Raw genomic sequence first — 20,418 nt, 5'->3', positions numbered from 1 at the left:
AAAAAAAAAAAAAAAAAAAAAAGAAAGAAAGAAAAAAGAAAGAATATAAAGGCAGGTCTAACCTAAAATGAGAGGTCACTGACAGTGTCCCTGAGAAAATGATACAGCAGCTAGGCAGAAGGGGGAGAAAAGGAGGACTATTCCAGGCACCAAGAACAGAATAAACCAAGGCTCTATGGTGGGAAGGACCTGAAGGCTGCTGTGGCTAGAGCATGAGAACCAATAGAGTAAGTGGCAGATAAAAGACTGAATAGGAGGAGAAGGGATAACAGCAATTAATAATTACTGAGGACTGCCTATGTGCTGGGGCACTGTTTTAAGGTTGTTGACAGGTCCAAATTCCTATGGCTCTAATTTAGTGGATAATCTCCACATATACAGTCTTGACACTTCAGCATGGTTTTGACAGAACGAAAGTCAGTGCTAAACAAGTATCTGTTGGGTCACTAGGCTTTGAAGATGTCATCTACTGTTTATGTTCATAAACTCTTGGAACATGCTAGAGTATTTTGTGCAGAGAGCCACAAAGTACAAAAATAATAATGAAACTTCAAAGCCAAAAGGCATGAAGTGGGAGAGATGCAAGTTTTATGTAGCAAAAAGCTAAGGTTATGACATTTTTTCAATCTTGTATCAATCATTTAGATTTTAGCCAATGAGCAATCAGTTCGTCATCTTAACAGGATCACAAGAAATAGACTGATGAAGCCTTCTGTTGTGGAACATCTGTTAACGCTTTCTCTTTATTGTTAGCCTGCTGTCTTTTTACGCAGTAAAAAAAAAAAAAAAAAGTTAAAATATCCAGGAGCTAAATTGTTTTACTGTTATTGTTTATTTTATCATTTATTTTGGTATTATCACCCTCTTGTAGTGAACAGAATACACTAAGAGTTACTCATTTAAGGCCTGGTGAAGTGGCTCACACCTGTAATCCCAGCACTTTGAGAGGCCAAGGCAGGCAGATTGCTTGAGGTCAGGAGTTTGAGACCAGCCCGGCCAATGTGGTAAAACCCCATCTCTACTACACACGCACACGCACACGCACACACACACAAATTAGCTGGGTATGGTGGCGGGCACATGGAATCCCAGCTATTTGGGAGGCTGAGAAGAGAATCGCTTGACCCAGGAGGCTGCAGCTGCAGAGAGTCAAGATCGCACCACTGCACTCCAGCTCGGGTGACAGAGCGAGACTCCGTCTCAAAAGAAAAAAAAAAAGAGTTATTCATTTAAATAAGTGCTTATAAGGCTGGGCCCAATGGCTCACCCCTATAGTCCCAGTGCTCTGGAAGCCTGAGGCGGAAGGATCTCTTGAGTCCAGGAGTCTGAGGTTACCATGAGCAATGATCACACCACTGCATTCTAGCCTGGGCAATAGGGAGAGATCCTGTCTCAAAAATAAATAAGTAAAAATAAATAAATAAATAAATAAATGTAAAAATAAATAAATTCTCATGAATTAATTGATCTGGATCATAGTCATCTTATTTAATACTTTAGTTAACTAAATAGGTACTTAGATATTTGGAGGGGGTTCTAAGATAATATACTGAAGCTTGGAGAAATGTTAAATACTTCTAAGAAATAGATATAAAAATTGAAAAGGCAAAGCTAATTGGAAAAAATAAGCTTTCAAGATAAATACTAAAAAAGAATAACTAAACCCCAGCAGAAAAATCAAACTGAAGAGCTATTTCATTTTTAAGTGGTAACATGAATATAAAACTACCATGGAATGTTAACAGATTTTTTAAAAGACCTAAAAGTCATCTGAACAACAAATACGTTAGACAAAATCTTTCCTTCCCATTTTGTTGGTTTTTTTTTTTAGACAAAGTCCCGCTCTGTTGCCCAGGCTGGAGTGCAGTGGCGCAATCTCAGCTCACTGCAACCTATGCCTCCCAGCTTGAAGCAATTCTCCTGCCTTAGCCTCCCAAGTAGCTGGGATTACAGGCGTGAGCTACCACGCCTGGCTAATTTTGTATTTTTTGTATTTTAGTAGAGACCATGTTGGCCAGGCTGGTCTCAAACCCCTGACCTCAAGTGATCCGCCTGCCTCAGCCCTCCCATCTTGTTTTAGATTACACATATAGTCCACACTCTAGTAGTGTAGTAGTAGTAGTAGTAGTAGTAACCTGGCTTCATGTTAATGTCCTTTGTTTTCATGGCTAAGATAAACATTGAGTAAGATGAGTGATTACATGGGGAAGTTGCAATAATGCAAGATAAATTTCTGTAGGAAGTATCCTCAGCCAAATGATTTAACATGTCTGACATAAGTAACTTTTAAAGGGCTTAGAAAGGACAGGACCTCAGTGTGGTTCTAAAGATCACTGATACGTTCGGGGGTTGGGAAAAAAAAAAACAAACTTTAATTCAATAAATACCAGGCAGTTAGCAAGAAAATTCCTATAGAAATGTTTGATTTTGTACACTTATCCCTCAACTCAATAGATACAAGTCCAACAATAATTTCAAGTATGTTGTTAAACATAGTAATTGCAACAATTCAGCAAATTAGATGCTCCATTTTCAGCAGATCTGCAAAGTTAACTCTGACCTTGACAGTGCAGTCAGTGGTAGAGTCACCTCATATTTTCTGTTCCCATTCCCCAACAGGTATAGCTTTCTGTCTGCCTTTCACTCTTACTATAGTCAACTGTCACTATGTTTTATTTGACTATCTAAATTAAACATTGTCCTTCCATTTGTCAAATGCCAACATAACTCAGGGACAGAAATCTTTTATTGTTTCATTAAGTTGTTTGTTGTTTCATTTTTATTGTTTTAACCCACTGCTACATGTTTGACTAGAGAGATTAAAAAATAAACTCTGATAAAGTCAAAGTTTTAGTTCAATTTTGAGAGGAAAATCTTAGTCACTCATATCATTTAAATTAAATCTTGAGGCCAGGCACAGTGGCTCACATCTGTAATCCCAGTATTTTGTGGGGCCGAAGTGGTGAATCACTTGAGCTCAGGAGTTCAAGATAAGCGTGAGCAATATGGCAAGACTCTGTCTCTACAAAAAGTAAAAAAAAAAAAAAAAAAAAAAATTAGCTGGGTGTAGTGGCATATGCTTGTAATCCCAGCTACTCAGGAGGCTGAAGTGGGAGAACTGCTCAAACCCAGGGCAGAGGTTGCAGTAAGCCAAGGTTGCGATGAGCGAGGTTTGCGCCACTGCACTCCAGCTTGGGTGGCAGAGCAAGACCCTGTATCAAAAAAAAGAAAAAAAAAGAAAAAAAAAGAAAAAATCTGACCCAAACCTTTTCATGATTTTATAAACCCAATACAGGGCAAATCCATCTCAGTTGAATAAACTGGTACTAATAAATGTATAAAACCAGTGAAAGTTCTAAACAAAACCCAAACTCAAGAATAACCTAAACTGGAAAAAAAGAAAACAAAGAAAATCAAATTGTGGAGCCAATATTTTTAAAGATTTTAAGACAACAATGAGAAATTGTTAAGTAAAATATAGCATAAGCATACAATACACCATACACGGCCATTGGAAATTGTGTTAGAGAAATGGTTTTCTTCTCCAAATCCCAATAGGGCATTTTTTTCCTTCTAATTCTATGGTTGAACCAATAGGCCACTGTATTTGACTTGCTAAGCTAATTTTAGAATGCATAAAAGCTGGGCATAGTGGCTCACGCCTGTAATCCCAGCACTGTGGGAAGCCAAGGTGAGAGGATAGCTTGAGCCCAGGAGTTGCAGACCAGCCTGGGCAATATAGTAAGACCTCATATCTCTATGAAAAATTTAAAGAAACAAAATTAGCTAAGTGTGGTGACACATGCCTGTAATCCCAGCTACTCAGGAAGCTGAGATTTTTTTGTTGGTTTGTTTTGAGACAGTCTACTTCTGTCACCCAGGCTGGAGTGCAGTGGCACAATCTCGTTTCACTGCAACCTCCGCCTCCAGGCTCAAGCAATTCTCATGCCTCAGCCTCCTGAGTAACTGGGATTACAGTGTGTGCTACCACGCTTGGCTAATTTTTGTATTTTTGGTAGAGACAGGGTTTTGCCATGTTGGCTAGGCTGGTCTTAAACTCCCTGACCTCAGGTGAGGTGATCTGCTCTTGCCTCAGACTCCCCAAAGTGCTGGGATTACAGGCATGAGCCATGGCGCAGCCAGCCAGGAAGCTGAGAATTGCTTGAGTCTGAGAGGCAGAGTCTATAATGACCTAGGATCATGCCGCCGCACTCCAGCCTGGGTGATAGAGCAAAAAACAAAACATGAAATGAAACACATCTAAAAGAGAAAATGTACAATCCAGCTACATTTTTGTAAAAGATGACATAAGGCAAGTTCCTTCCATCAAAATATTAGGCCAGGCACAGCGGCTCATGCCTGTAATCCCAGCACTTTGGGAGGCCAAGACAGGAGAATTACTTGAGGCCAGGAGTTCGAGACCAACCTGGGCAGCATAGTGAGATCCCATCCCTAAAAAGAAATTTTTTTCCTAAATCAAAATAGTGTAACATTAGCATAAGAAAAGACAAACATCAATAAAGTAAAATAAAGTTGAACAAAATAGATCAATTTTTATGACAGTACAGTTTGTGATAAAGAGGGTATTCCATATAAATCATGAAAGGACACAAACAAATAGTGTTAAAGAATTGCCTATCCATTTTGGGAGGAAAAAAAATTAGAACCTTACTTTATGCTGCCACATAAATAAATTCCAGGTGAATTAAAAGAGAAAAACATGAAAAAGAAGATTCCAAAGAAATTAAAAGAAAACATACGTGAATATGGTTATAGCCTTGGAATAGCATAGATTTCCTTAAGCAAGGAAGCCATAAAATGGATACCTTTGACTAAAATACTTAAAACTTTCAACTTGCAAAAAGAACCATAAACAAATTTTTTTAAAAAGCTACAGAAAAAACTATTTCCAGCATATATAGCAGACAAAATATTAATAGCCATAATAGCACCTATTAAATAAATAAGACCAAACCTAATAACATGGACACTTTTTTAAAAGGTCAGATATGGACAATAATTGCAGGGAATGACCGGTAATCACATGAAAATATATTCAACCTCAACAGCCAAAATTTTATTTTTCACCCAGATTAGCAAAAACAAAAGATTAGTAACACTGAATATGGTTGAAAACATGGAGAAATGGAAGCCATCATTATCAGTTCAGGAGCACAAATGGATATAGCCCTTTCAGAGAGAAATTTTATTATATCAAAATTTTAACTTGCATTCTTTACAATCCACCAATTCCACTTCCAATATATTTCAGAAAAATATCCGGAGACAATAAGGAAATAAGTAGCACAACAATTTCAAAGAAAGAGTTTAAGTTGTCCTCATTTCAGGGCATACACAGAGAAACATCCCCATGTGTACAAAGAAGCAAGAACCAAAATGTTTCCTTGAGCAATGCCTATATTAAGAAAAAATTGGAGGCCAGGCGCGGTGGCTCATGCCTGTAATCCCAACACTTGGGGAGGCCGAGGCAGGTGGATCACGAGGTCTCAGGAGTTCGAGACCAGCCTGAAAAACATGGTGAAACTCCGTCTCTACTAAAAATACAAAAAAATCAGCCAGGCCCAGTGGCAGGCGCCTGTAATCCCGGCTACTCAGGAGGCTGAGGCAGGAGAATCGCTTGAACCTGGGAGGCAGAGGTTGCAGTGAGCTGAGATTACACCACTGCAATCCAGCCTGGGCGACAGTGTGAGACTTCGTCTCAAAAAAAAAAAGGAAAAAGAAAAAGAAAAGAAAAAACTGGAAGCCTCAGGGTCAAACAATACATAATGGCACATCCACAAGATGAAAGCTAAAAAGAGTAAGACAGCTTAGTAAGCATAAAGTTTATGCTGGGGTGATGAAATAAGCTTTGGATTTGGATAGTGGTTTTATATAGACATATACATATAACCTATATCTATATAAAACCAAACAAAAACAAAACTACATATTTCTACAGGTACACATATGTATATGTGCAGATACCTTTAACATGGTCAGGAAGAATACATCCAAATCATTAACAGAAAAGTGAGATTCAGGGCAGGGCAAAAGGGAATGTTTGTTTTAACTGCATTGGGTAAACTTTTCAAGATAAAAATGTACTCATATGTTTACTTCAGTGATTTAAAATTTTAAGACAAAAATGCATTTATTGACATGGAAAGCTATTTATTCATTCTTTCAATAAGTATTTACTGGAAACTTACTATGTGTCAGGCATAATAAAAAAAAATTAGAGATATATCAGTGAAGAAAACAGACCAAAATCTCTGCCCTCATGAAACTTGTGTTTTACTGTAAGGAAGAAAGTGTAACACTTTTTCTAAACGTCATAAGTGATAGAGCTGAGGAGGAATGACAGTGTGGGGTGGTTAAATTGGGTGGAGAGAAAGGAGGCTTCATTGAGAAGGTAACATGGACAAAGCCTTGAGGGAGCCATAGAAGGAAAGAGCATGCCAGGAAGAGGGAAAAGCCAGCACAAAGGGCCTAAAGCGAGAGCATGTGAGTGTGAGCTATGTTCCAGGAATAGCAGGGAGGCCAGGGTAGTTGGTGCCAAGTAAGCAAGCAAGAACAAGTGGAAGGAGAAGAGGCAGGAGAGAGGTCAACCTCACACTGCCTGCCACCCCCAGGCGCCTCTCTGAGCACTCCCCACCTACAGCCCTTAAGGAACTACACTTACCAGGTGACCCTACTCCTCTGGTGGTAACAAAACATAAAGGCAATGTTGGTGGGAATGTTAAAATGATGCAGCCACCTGGGAAAACAGTCTGGCAGTTCCTCAATGTTAAACATAAAGTTACCATATGGCCCAGGATTTCACTCCTCAATATATACCCAAGACATATGAAAACATACGTCCAAACATAAACTTGTTCATGAATGTTTGTAGTATTATTTATAATAGTCAAAAAATAGAAACAAATCAAATGTATCAACCAATTAATGGATAAGTAAAATGTAATATATATAATATAATGGAATATTATTTGGCCATAAAAAGAAATGAAGTACGAATACATACTACAACAAGGATAACGTTGAAAATATTGTACATGAGAAGACAGACACTAAAGGCCACATATTATATGCTTCCATTTATATAAAATGACCAGAATAGGCAAATTCACAGAGACAGAGGGTAGACTGTGGTCGCCAAGGGCTGGCAGAGAAAAGGTAATGGATAACGACTACTAATATGTACAGGGTTGCTTTTGGGAGTATTAAAAACATTCTAATATTAGAACTGTGGTAAGAGTTGTACTATTCCGCGAATAAAAAAACTACTTAACTGTAAACTTTAAATAAGTGAGTTTTATGATCTGTGAAATACATCTCAGTAAAACTATAAAAACAGTACTTATATTCAAGGACACAACTGTGCTTTTAAATAACATTTCAAATACAGAAGCCAATGATCAAAAAAAAAAAGAGAGACAAGATATCTGGGTTACCCTTAGGACATGTAACAGAAGGAGAAAGAAAATAATTTGGCTATTACTGGTTTATATCAGTTAAGGTAATGCTGTGCTTTAACAGATAAATTTCAATTTTCAACTGCTTAATCCAACAGATATGTATTTCCCACTGAGATGAAGTCCAAATAGGTGTTCCTAATCAGCAGAGAGCTCTCCACCATGTGATTATTCATGAAGCCAAAAGCCTTCCACCACATACCTCTACCATCTTCAACAAAATCTTCACAAATCATTCACAGTAGGGGATCACACATGGGAAGTTTTCATGGGACAGACCTAAAAGTGGTACGTCCCTTCCACCCACATTCCACTAATTAAAATCCAGTCACAAGATCCCATCCAACTACAAAGGAAGCTGCAAACTATAGTGTGGCACTTCCCACCATCAGTAACAGAGTGCTTAAATTAGTACTGCCATTCACCAGACAGTATTTAACAGTGAACAGCAGTTATTTTATTTAAAGGAGGCTCTATGAATCAAGAGTAGTGTGTCATGGAATTCTTACTGTCAATATTTACTGAGCACATATTATTGCCACACCACATTTGTTCTAGGTGAACAAGTATTTTGAAACCTGCCCTCACGAATCTCATAATCTAAAGTGTGTAGATAGCCAGCAATACAATAATTACAGTTGAGCCTTGAACAACATGGGCATGAACTACATGGGTCCACTTACAGATTTTTAAAAATAACTATCTCGAAAAAATTTTTGGAGATTTATGACAATTTGAAAAAACTTGCAGACAAACCATGTAGCTTAAAAATATCAAAAAATAAAGAAAAGGGTGTGTTGTAAATGCATAAAATACATGTAATATTAGTCTATTTTATCATTTACCACTTTAAAATATATACAAATCTATTATTCAAAGTTAAAAAATATCAAAACTTGTACAAACACAGACTGTACATGGTGTCATTCCCAGTCCTGAGAAATGTAAACAAACCTAAAGATGTAGTTTTATATCATAACTACACAAAATTAAGTGTAGTATATATTGTGCTACTGCAATCATTTTGTAGCTATCTCCTGTTGCTATTGCCTTGACCTCAAGTGTTGCAACTATCTGCTTAAAATGCTGTGTGACACTAATCATCTCCACGTGGGCAGTTCGTCCCTCCAGTAAAATGCATAAATAATATCACAATAAAAAGTGATCTCCCATGGTGCTTACACATTTTTCATGATGCTTACTGCAGTACTGTATTTAATAACACCCTGAGACCCATAGGAAGTACCGCTAGAGATGCCGGATGTGCTCTCAAGAAGCAGAGAGAAGCGGTGATGTTGTAAGAAAAAGCTGGATTACTTGATATGTACAACAGATTGAGGTCTACAGCTGCAGCTGCCTCCATTTCAAGATAAGTAAATCCAGCATAAGGACCATTGTTTAAAGAAAAAAAAAAAAAAGGAAAGGAAATGTGTGAAGCCATCACTGCAGCTACGCCAACAGATGCAAAAACCTTGCATTTTGTGTGAATTACATTTTTATCTCACGTTGAAAATGCAGCTTTTATGTGGGCGCACGACTGCTGTAGAAAGGCGTACCTATAAACTTTTGTATGATTTGAGAAGAAGTGAAGTCATTATATGACAACTTAAAGCAAAAGAAAGGTGAAGGAGGCCGGGCGCAGTGGCTCACACCTGTAATCCCAGCACTTTGGGAGGCCGAGGTGGGTGGATCACCTGAGGTCGGGAGTTGGAGACCAGCTTGATCAACATGGAGAAATCCCATCTCTACTAAAAACACAAAATTAGCCAGGTGTGCTGGCGCATGCCTGTAATCCCAGCTACTCATGAGGCTGAGGCAGGAGAATCACTTGAACCCAGGAGACAGAGGTTGCGGTGAGCCGATGCACTCCAGCATGGGCAAAAGGAGCGAAACTCCATCTCAGAAAAAAAAAAAAAAAAAAGGTTAAGAATCTAAAGCTGAAGGATTTAATGCCAGCAAAGGATGCTTTGATAATTTTAGAAAGTGCTTTGGCTTTAAAACTTTAATAGGAGAAGCAGGCTGACCAACAGGCAGCAAATGAGTTCCCCAATGCCATTAAGAAAATCATTGAGGAGAAAGGATTTCCACCTGAATAGGTTTCTGTGGGGTTTTTTTGAGACAGGGTCTTGTTCTGTCACCCAGGCTGGAGTGCAATGGCATGAGCTCGAATCACTGCAACCTCCACTTCCCAGGCTCAGCAATCCTCTTACCTCGACCTCCCTAGTAGCTAAGACTACAGGAACGTGCTACTACGCTCAGCTAATTTGTTTTTTACCTTTCTGTAGAGATGAGGTCTCACTATATTGAGCAGACTAGTCTGGAACTCCTGGGCTCAAGCAATCCTCCCATCTTGGCCTCCCAAAATGCTGGGATTTCAGGCACGAGCCACTGCACCCAACCGGAACAGGTTTTTAATGCTGATGAAAGTGCTCTATTTTGGGGGAAAATGTGCTACAAAGGACATTTATTAGTAAGGAGGAGAAGAAAGCACCAGGATTTAAGGGAGGAAGGGATAGGCTAACTTGACTATTCTGAGCAAGTGCAGCTGAGTTTATAATCAGGACAGCCCGCTAACCCCCACAAGTCGAAGGGAAAAGATAAAAGCCAGCTGCTAGTCTTTTGGTTGTACAATAAGGCCTGGACAACAAGAACCCTTTTTCTGAATTGGTTCCATCAATGATTTGTCCCTGAAGTCAGGAAGTACCCTGCCAGTAAGGGTCTGCTTTTTAACGTTCTTTTGATATTTGACAATGCCCCCAGCCACCCATGAGTTCAACTCTCCCCATGAGTTCAACACCAAAAGTGATGAAGGGAGTCTACTTGCCCCCAAACACAGTCTCTAATTCAGTATCTAGATCAGCAGCTCATAAGGGCCTTTAAGGCTCATTACATACATTCCTTTATGGAAAGGATTGTCAACACTATGCAAGAGAACCGTGATAGAACATAATGAAAGTCTGGAAGGATTACACTGTTAAAGATTTCATTGTTATAGAAAAAGTCCCGAAAGGCATCAAGCCTGAAACAATAGACTCCTGCTAGAGAAAACTGTCCAGATGTCCTACATAACTTCACAGGATTGACAACAGAGCCAATCACAAAAATGAAGAAAAAGGCTGTAGATATGGCCAAAAAGGTCAGAGGTGAAGGGTTAAGATACAGATCATGGTCCAGGTGCCGTGGCTCACACCTGCAATCCCAGCACTTTGGGAGGCCGAGGTGGGCAGATCACTTGAGGTCAGGAGTTCCAGACCAGCCTGGCCAACATGGTGAAACTTCCTATTAAAAATACAAAAACTGGCCGGGCGCGGTGGCTCAAGCCTGTAATCCCAGCACTTTGGGAGGCTGAGGCGGGCGGATCATGAGGTCAGGAGATCGAGACCATCCTGGCTAATGCGGTGAAACCCCGTTTACTAAAAAATACAAAAAACTAGCAGGGCGTGGTGGTGGGCGCCTGTAGTCCCAGCTACTCGGGAGGCTGAGGCAGGAGAATGGTGTAAACCTGGGAGGCGGAGTTTACAGTGAGCTGAGATCTGGCCACTGCTCCAGCCTGGGCAACAGAGCGAGACTCCATCTCAAAAAAAACACAAACAAACGAACAAAAAAAATTAGCCCAATGTGGTGGCACACGCCTGTAATCCCAGCTACTCGGGACGCTAAGAAAAGAGAATCGCTTGAACCCAGGAGGCAGAGGTTGAAGTAAGGTGAGATCGCAGCACTGCACTCCAGCCTGGGCGACAGAGCAAAACTCCATCTCAAAAAAAAAAAAAAAAAGATATAGATTGTGGAGAAATTCAAAGAGCTAATAGACAGCACACCAGAGGAATTAACAGAAGACGACTTGATGGAGATGAATAATTCCAAACGAGTGCCAATAAGGAAGAAGATGTAGAAGAAGCAGTGCTAGAAAATAAATCAACATTGACAATCTGGCAGAAGGGTTCGGATTATTTAGGACTGCTTTTATGACAAGATCCCTCTATGATATGGCACTGAAACTAAAGCAAATAGTGGAAGAGGGGTTGATACCTCCTCAGCCTACTCAATGTGAAGATGACAAGGATGAAGACCTTTATTTATGATGATCCACTTCCACTCAATGAAGAGTCAATATTAATATATTTTCTCTTCCTTATGATTTTCTTTGTAACATTTTTTTCTCCAGCTTACTCTATTGTAAGAAAACAGTATGTCATATATAACATATAAAATATGTGTTGATTGACTGCTTATGTTCTTGGTAAGGCTTCTGGTCAACAGTAGGCTATTAGTAAAGTTTTTGAGAAATCAAAAGTTATATGCAGATCTTCAGCTGCATGTGGGGTCAACACCCCTGTGTTGTTCAAGGGTCAACTATAATATGTATGTTGAATGGAAACAAATGTTAGGGGGAAAAAACTGAACAAGGGAGGAGGACAAGGAGTCCTACTTTTAACAAAGTGATCAAAGTCTTAGTTGAGGTAACATGAAACAACACCAGAGGGAAATAAGGAAGTGAGCCATGTGAGTACCTGCCGAAGAATATCCAAGGCAGAAAAACAAAAAGTGCAGTCTCTGAAGTGGGAGCTTGTGTGGCATATCTGAGGCCACAGCGGTTGGGACAAAATGATCACAGCAGAGATGCTATGAGATGAATGCAGGAAGCTATCAGGGAGTCATATTTTACATGAACTTGCAGGCTGCTGCAAAGATTTTGGCTTTGGGGAAGCCATTGAAAGATTCTGAGGAGAGGAGGAACACAATTTATTTTTTAAAAGGATCACTCTGCAGCTATGTGAGAACAAAGCAAGAGCAGAAGCAGGAAGACCAATTAAAAAGACTACAGAATAATCCGAGTGAAAGGTGTTGGTGGCTAGGCCCAGGACAGGATAAGTGAAAAGAAATTTTCAGCAGCATCTGGGCTGACTGAAGTTTCTGCCCTAAGCAACTGGAAGGATAGAACTGTCACTTATGGAAAAAGGTCTGAAGTAGGAATGGTTTGAGGAAGAAAGATTATGATGAGCTTCAGTGCAAAATAGGGCAATATGATTACTTTTCTCACCACTGAAGGTTTGCTCTTGGAGTTTTCAGGAAAATGTTTTCAATTAACAAAAGTATAATTATTACACCCCTTATCTGTGTAGTATCTCCAATTTATAAGCTTTTTTTCACCCATGATGCTTCATCTGAACATAATAAAAAACTATTTTAGACAGCAAGAATGGGGCCAATTCTTTGTTTTGCCCCTTGGGAACCTCCTCATTGGCTTCAATCCCATCTTACATTTCACCTTCTCCAGGTTTACCAATCAGCCTTGAAGGCATTTCCCCATAGCAATTCAGTAATTTATGCTGCCTTATTTTTAAAAATTCCAATTTCAACACCCACATACTTTCCAATACAGGCACTTCAATGACAAATTTTCTAGCTTTCTTCAATGTATGTCTTTCAATAATCTCAGGCATAAATATTTAAAAATTCATACCATAATGAATACTATATTGAATATAGGTAATATATATTATTATAGGTAACATATATTATATTACCTATATGTTATATATTATATATAATATACCTATATGTTATATATTCTTATATACCTACATGTTATATAGTATAATGTATATTATATGCCTATATATTATATATTATGTTATATACCTATATATTATAATATATACTATATGTTATAATATATAATGTTATATATACCTATATATTATTATAATGTTATATATGCCTATATATTATATAGTATAACATATTATATACACCTATATATTATATTATATACACCTATATATTATATATAATATATAATGAATACTACACTAAATACTATGTATATATATATTCACACTATAATGATTCATACTATAATGAGTGTGGAAATCTCAGGCTGACCACCCTATAAATCCCTGGTCCACAGTTGCTAAGTATGACCACTTCGCAGCCCTGCTTCCTTAGCAATTACTGATTAGTACCAGGATATCGAGCACCTCCTCTTTGCCAGATATCAAGATGACTAAATTGCAGTTCTGAAATTATCCTCACTGTACCAAAATATGACAAAAGCATTTAAAATCATTTCTTTATCCTTATATTATCTTATAGGCTGGAATGGTAGCTCTTCCAGAGTTCAAATATGATTACATTTTCATCAATTAAATGCTTTATTTATGGGAGCCAGTAACATGAGCACATGTTGAAACACTATGTCTTTGTTCTGATTAAATCAGGAGCTATTTCATTCACCAACATAAGCACTATCAAAAATTCCTATGGCATAGTGATGATGTAGTAGCCATCCTAAAGTATTATAAAAAGATTATAGGGAAAGACCATGTTCAGTTATGAAAAGACTTGAAACTATTCTGTAATTTCATGGTTGCTGTTTCTCAGTTTTCTCATGTCCACAGATGAGAAACTTCCTTTCAATAGAACAAATGCTTGTTAACCATTTATCAAGAAAAAAGATTGAGTACCTACTATGTATGTGCCTGGCACTTTTTATGTATTATATGCTAAATAGGCACACAGAACACTGTCCGACACATGGTAAGCTTAATATTTAAGTGTTTATTATTTTTTAATGATCTCTTATTTAATCCTAGCTATTCTGCTTAACTCATACAATGAAAACTCCATTTTACAGATGAGGAAAAGTTAACATGTCAGTTCCTATACAGTCATGCATCGCTTAATAATGAGGATATATTCTGAGAAATTTGTTGTTTGGCAATTTTGTCATTACTCGAACATCATAGGGTGTACTACACAAACCTGATGGTGTGGCCTACTATACAACTAGGCTATACGGTATAGCCTATTGCCTCTAGGCTACAAACCTGTAGACAACTGCAATGCAATGGTATTTGCGTATCTAAACATATTTAAACATAGAAAAGGTATAGTCAAAATATGTCATAAAAGATAGAAAATGAGGCCAGGCGCAGTGGCTCACCCCTGTAATCTCAGCACTTTGGGAGGTCAAGGCAGGCAGATCACTTGAGGTGAGGAGTTCGAGACCAGCCTGGCCAACATGGTGAAACCCTGTCTCTACTAAAAATACAAAAATTAGCTGGGTGTGGTGGCGGGCGCCTGTATTCCCAGCTACTCAGGAGGCTGAGGCAGGAGAATTGCTTGAACCTGGGAGGTGAAGGGTGCAGTGAGTCGAGATCATGCCACTACACTCCAGCCTGGGCGACAGAGTGAGACTCCGTCTCAGGGAAAAGAAGAAAGATAAAAAATGGAACACTTATATAGGGCACTTATCATGAATGGAGCTTGCAGGACTGGGAAGTTGTTCTGGGTGAGTCAGTGAGTGGTGAATGAATGTGAACGCCTGGGATATTACTGTACACTACTATAGACTTTCTAAACACTGTACATGTAGGCTACACTAAACTTGTTTTAAGAATACTTTTCTTCCTTCAATAATAAATTAATCTTAGCTTACTGTACTTTATAAACTTTTTGATTTAAAATTTTTTTGACTTTTTTGTAATAAACCATAGCTTAAAATACAAACACTGTATAGCTATACAAAAATATTTTTTCAGTCCACATCCTGTCCCACTGGAAGATCTTCGGGAGCAATAACATGCACGGAGCTGCCATCTCCTTGGTAACAATGCCTCCTTCTGGAATACCTCCTGAAGGACCTGTCTGAGGCTGGCTTATGGTTAATTTTTTTAATAAGTAAAAGGCATATACTCTTAAAATAATGATTAAAAAGTACAGTAAACACATAAACCACAAACATAGTCATTTATTATCATGCTCAAGTATTATGTAACAAATATAACTATATGTGTGATGCTTTTATACAACTGCCAGTGCAGTAGATTTATTTACACCAGCACCACAACAAACATGAGTAATGTATCTCACTATGACTTTAGGATGGCTACTACATCATCACTAGGCTATAGGAATTTTTCAGCTCCATTACAATTGTGTGGGACCACCGTCATATATACAGTCCACCACTGACTGAAGCACCATCATGCCATGCATGGGGCAGCATTTGAAAACTCATCTGATTCCAGAGCCTGAGCTCCTCAGTCTTTCTGGGCCCTGGACATTCCTTGGAGCTCAGAGAATACAAGGATAATTGTGAGTTATGTCTTATACCACAGAGTGATGGACCTAGGTGATCTACACTCAAGTCGTTTTATTCATTCATTCATTTAATTTCTAAGTTCCATACTGTTCTACTTAAAATGGTGAGTAACCAAGAGTCTGGATGGCACCTAGACAGATGCTGCCATCTATAAGCTTCTAAAATCTTATTCTAGTAGGGCCCTAAAACAGATTAATTCATATGAAAGGATAAAAGCTAAAACCAAAACTCTAAATTAATGAATACCTTACTAGTATATACGCTTAGAAACTACTTTCTTCACAGCATTGTACAAAGTTAAACCCAGTCTAGATTCAATTCTCTCCAATTCTGTAATGGTCACTAGTAGTAGCCTAATAAGTCATTTTCTCTACCTCTTCCTCTTTGCCACTAAATCCCTCATTTGTTCGGGTAACAAAGTTCCATATACTGGATTGTGCCCAGTCAATCTCATGACTCTTTGTTAGGTAACTGTATTCTGAGTCTTCCTTGTGGCCATGTGACCCAGTCCTGGCTAAAGAGAAGAGAAAGTATGCTGAGGAGCTTGTAGGAAATGTATGTTCATTCCTAAGAGAGGCAACATAGTTTCAAAAATGTCTTGAGTCTGTGTAATATCAACAATGTTCATCTGACAGTGGTAATTCTCACCACTCAGGTCAGCAAACACATCACATTAAAATGTTTTCAGCCTATATAGTCTACTTCTCTCAGAGTCTATGGCTATTATGTGTCAGGTCCTGTTCTAGGCACCAGTGTAGAATAAGGAACAAATCAGACTAAAATCTCTGCTCTGGAAGCATAGCTGGTACTCAATAAATACTTGTTTAAATAATTAATCGTAAATTCAAATGATTAATAAACTAAAACTTTGATAGAATAGACCACTAATTAGTTCTAAAATAGTTAAGTTTAACTTAAACTCATATTCAGATAATTTTATATACTGAACCTCTGAGACCAAATGATATAGCTAAAAATGTATCTTTTTGACACCAGAAAATATTTAATGTAAAAGGTATTGGCAGGCAATGATACTTACTACAAGAAAACTAGGCCAGGCGCGGTGGCTCACGCCTGTAATCCCAGCACTTTGGGAGGCCGAGGTGGGCAGATCACGAGGTCAGGAGATCGAGACCATCCTGACTAACATGGTGAAACCAAGTCTCTACTAAAAAATACAAAAAATTAGCTGGGTGTGGTGGCAGGCGCCTGTAGTTCCAGCTACTCAGGAGGCGGAGGCCGGAGAATGGTGTGAACCCAGGAGGCGGAGCTTGCAGTGAGCCAAGATCGTGCCACTGTACTCCAGCCTGGACAGAGCGAGACTCCGCCTCAAAAAAAAAAAAAGAAAAGAAAAGAAAACTAAATAATTTCTGATTTTCCAACAAAAAACATATGTATGCAAATTGAAAGAAAGTGTTCCTTTAGTATTAATTTTGCTATACCTCTAAGGGATATGTCTGAAGGGTACACTAAATACAGAGAAGTATTCAACGAAGATTTAAATCAAATTTCAGAATATGATTTCTGGTAAAAAAAAAAAAAAAAAAACTTCTGAAAGGAAAAAGGGAAAGTGGAGCTGGGAAACAAAATAATGAACATTTTGAATTATTCATGAATTTTGATGTCTTTCCCCTTCCTAATCCCTTTCCAATTACCATGATCAAGAACGGCCATATGACTAATTTTGACATTTGGTAGGGTAGCTTAAAGCTCTCTGGCACTTCATCAAATTTACATTAAGCAACAAGGAGTCTGGCAAAGGGGCAGTTTAATCCTTACAGAGATAGCCAAGAGACCAGTCAGGGACACTAACGTAGTTTAACTGTAAGAGCTCAGCTACAGACAGAACAAAGCAGAAACCTGAAATAAAGTCCTCCAAATGTTCTTGAGGTTCTTAGTTAGCTCTAGGTTAAGGAACTACCACAAACCAAAGAGACGTGATTCTAATCAGGCCTAGACAGTTACTTGTCTTTACCCTACAAATAGCCATCTCTGTGCTCATCTCAGTATAGCCAGCCCCACAAAAAGGAAGACAACTGGGAGAGGAGAAGGGGAGGAGGAAAGATTTGAAAGCTCCCTGATGGCCACAATTGAAGATCAGAAAGACAGGTCAATTAAAGAAGATATCAAGTGCACACACATGTGCCAGGAAAAAACAGCTTCCAACAGGACCAAAGAAACCTCCATTTGACAGTCTTCACTTTTTCCCCCATTAAATTCCTTGTTGCCTCAGATGTGATATTATGTCTACAAATTCCCTGGCACATGAACTGTTGAGAAATAACTGGAAGCAATATAAAAGCCAATTATATTACATCAAAAGCAGATTATTCTCCTGAGGAGGTTGAAAAATCAACTGAAGCTGAATACTGAGTATAACTAAACTTGTTCTACCCAAAGCTTAGCATAGTTAGTATCTCGAAAAAGATCACTCACCAGAAGAGGTGCTTAAGGTGAGACTTTGCACTTCTGTCTTCATCAGGTGGGCAAAATATGTCTCCGAAAAGTGAACAACAAAACTCACATGCTGGGGAATGACCACTAGTGAGATAACAGACTAACTATAAAAAATGAGATCCAGCTTAAGTTGCACAGTCTACCACTTACCAGCTTAGTTTCCTTGTCTGTTACATAGGGAATATGATGAAGGGTTGTTGTGAACACTACTTTAGAGGCTACTGAACCTAGGCTACAACTTACCAACATACAAAATGTTTAAGTGGTTTACTTAGACCTCAAAGCAGGAGAAAATTGGGCCGGGCACGGTGGCTCAAGCCTGTAATCCCAGCACTTTGGGAGGCCGAGACCGGTGGATCACGAGGTCAGGAGATCCAGACCATCCTGGCCTACACGGTGAAACCCCGTCTCTATTAAGAAAATACAAAAAACTAGCCGGGCATGGTGGTGGGTGCCTGTAGTCCCAGCTACTCGGGAGGCTGAGGCAGGAGAATGGCGTAAACCCGGGAGGCGGAGCTTGCAGTGAGCCGAGATCGCGCCACTGCACTTCAGCCCGGGCGACAGAGCTGAGACTCCATCTCCAAAAAAAAAAAAGCAGGAGAAAATCAAGACATATGAATGATAACACCATATCAAAAGTAACAGGGCAGTCCTGGCAAGGAAGCATGTGGTCTTGGCAGCCAGACTGCTGGTGTGAGTCCCAAGAACCCAGCGTGCTTGCTGTGAAGTAATCAGTTTATGCCTCAGTGTCCTCATCTGTAAAATGCAAATGCTAACAACAGTACCTATCCCACAAAGTTGCCTTGATTATTCAATTAATGTACTTAAAAGTTTATTGCATAGCAAGCCCTCAACTATTACTGCTGTAACAAGCCTCTTACTAGAATGAATGTTTACTGTTTCAAAGATGATTCCCAACCGATAAGGAAGTGAAATGCCTTCTTTTTTTTTCCCTCAACAAATACCCTTCTAACCTCTCCTAGCAAACTTATACCGTACACATTTTCAAATTAAAACACATTTCCTTATTAACTATTTAATGGAATGGAATAACATTGAATTAAGAGAGCAGCCAAAAGGTAATAAACAGCCATCATCAAAAATGTCAGAATCATCAGGAAAGCATAAAAAACAAAGTCTTTTCCCAAGGGAGTAAGAGGCTCTGCCTCAAACCAGAAGAGAGCTGAGGGGAAGTTACAGTGGTTAACTTAGAGAGACCCTTGGGAGGTCCAATCACTCACCAAACTTTATTAACTCATGATTATAAGGCAGGATGCTCTGGGGATTTTGCTGCTTTGTATTGTTACATTAAACATACAAGCATTTTTAAAAGCTCTATGTTAGAATTTTAAGATGCCTAGACTATAGACACATATGCTGTACAATTAATTCACTGGAATGTTTTTAACTTTAAGACCCTACAAGAACTAGATCATCAGTTATAAATACTGAGAACTTCTGGATAGGCTACCACCCCTCAAAAATCACGACAGGCAACCATACAGGTCAGTACCTCAAGAACACCTCAAGAACCTGTCCCTCAAGAATCTGTCCCTCAAGAACGCCTCCCAACTCCAGGGTAATGCTGCTGCAAGGGCATCCTTGGGGAAACACCACGGTGAATGTCTGCTGCAAAACACTGAGCCAATACCTAAGAGGCATGCTGAACATTTAACAACAATGATACAAGGAACAAGTATTAGTTACTCAGAAAAAGTATAAATTATTTAGAACACAAAACAACTCTTCAGGAGCTTTTAAAAAAGTGCTTCCAAAAAAAGGAGTAAATCTCTGGTCACTACTAGAGATGTACTACATAACACATTAAATCTGTAAAATAATTTGGCACAAAAAGTTAAATAGACACGAGGAAAAAAACCAGCCTAGGTTATGATAATTAATTCGGAATCTAAACAGACTCATATGCAAGATGTAAAACCAAAACCCTAACTGGCAGAATAGCAGCCTACTTACTTACCTATTATTTCCAAAGCGCAGCAGGACACTTGGCAGCCTTCTGTTTGGTTAGTATTAGACCCTAGTCACACCTTAATAGTTGCTTTTATAGACTTCAGTACCCCCACATCTTTCAATCTAACATATGTAAACATTCTCTGAAAGCCAAACGTATCTATGTTAAATATATAGAAATTTTCAGTTAAATGTCTATACCTGTCAAACAGAAAGATTCCTCTTCCGGATTTCTTTTCTCCACTTTTCTATTCTTTCCTTAAAAATTATTTGGTTTCTTTCCTACCACTAAATTATTATTTTGTGAACCTAAATGCAATATTACAAAGGAGGCCAGTTTTCTAAGATTAGGACTTACCAATTCCACTTTACAGTGCTTAGTATAAAATTATTGGTATAATTTTCAAT

General features: G+C 38.6%; 1 protein-coding gene across 3 annotated transcripts in view; it reads right to left on the bottom strand.

The window, feature by feature from the left end:
* SFMBT1 (Scm like with four mbt domains 1) overlaps window positions 1-20,418 on the bottom strand; it is a 133,042-nt gene that overhangs the window by 76,006 nt on the left and 36,618 nt on the right. Inside the window, exon 1 of one of the 3 annotated variants that reach the window (XM_023195556.2) lies at window positions 1,268-1,292. The exons of the other annotated variants lie outside the window; for them this stretch is intronic. The gene's annotated coding sequence lies outside the window, so the exon portion shown is untranslated. Of the gene's footprint in view, window positions 1-1,267; window positions 1,293-20,418 lie in introns of those variants that run through there. 3 annotated transcript variants of the gene reach the window in all.

This window comes from Piliocolobus tephrosceles, chromosome 2 (assembly GCF_002776525.5).
Source record: "Piliocolobus tephrosceles isolate RC106 chromosome 2, ASM277652v3, whole genome shotgun sequence".
Lineage (NCBI taxonomy): Eukaryota > Metazoa > Chordata > Mammalia > Primates > Cercopithecidae > Piliocolobus > Piliocolobus tephrosceles.
This window is presented reverse-complemented; position numbering and strand designations above follow the sequence as displayed.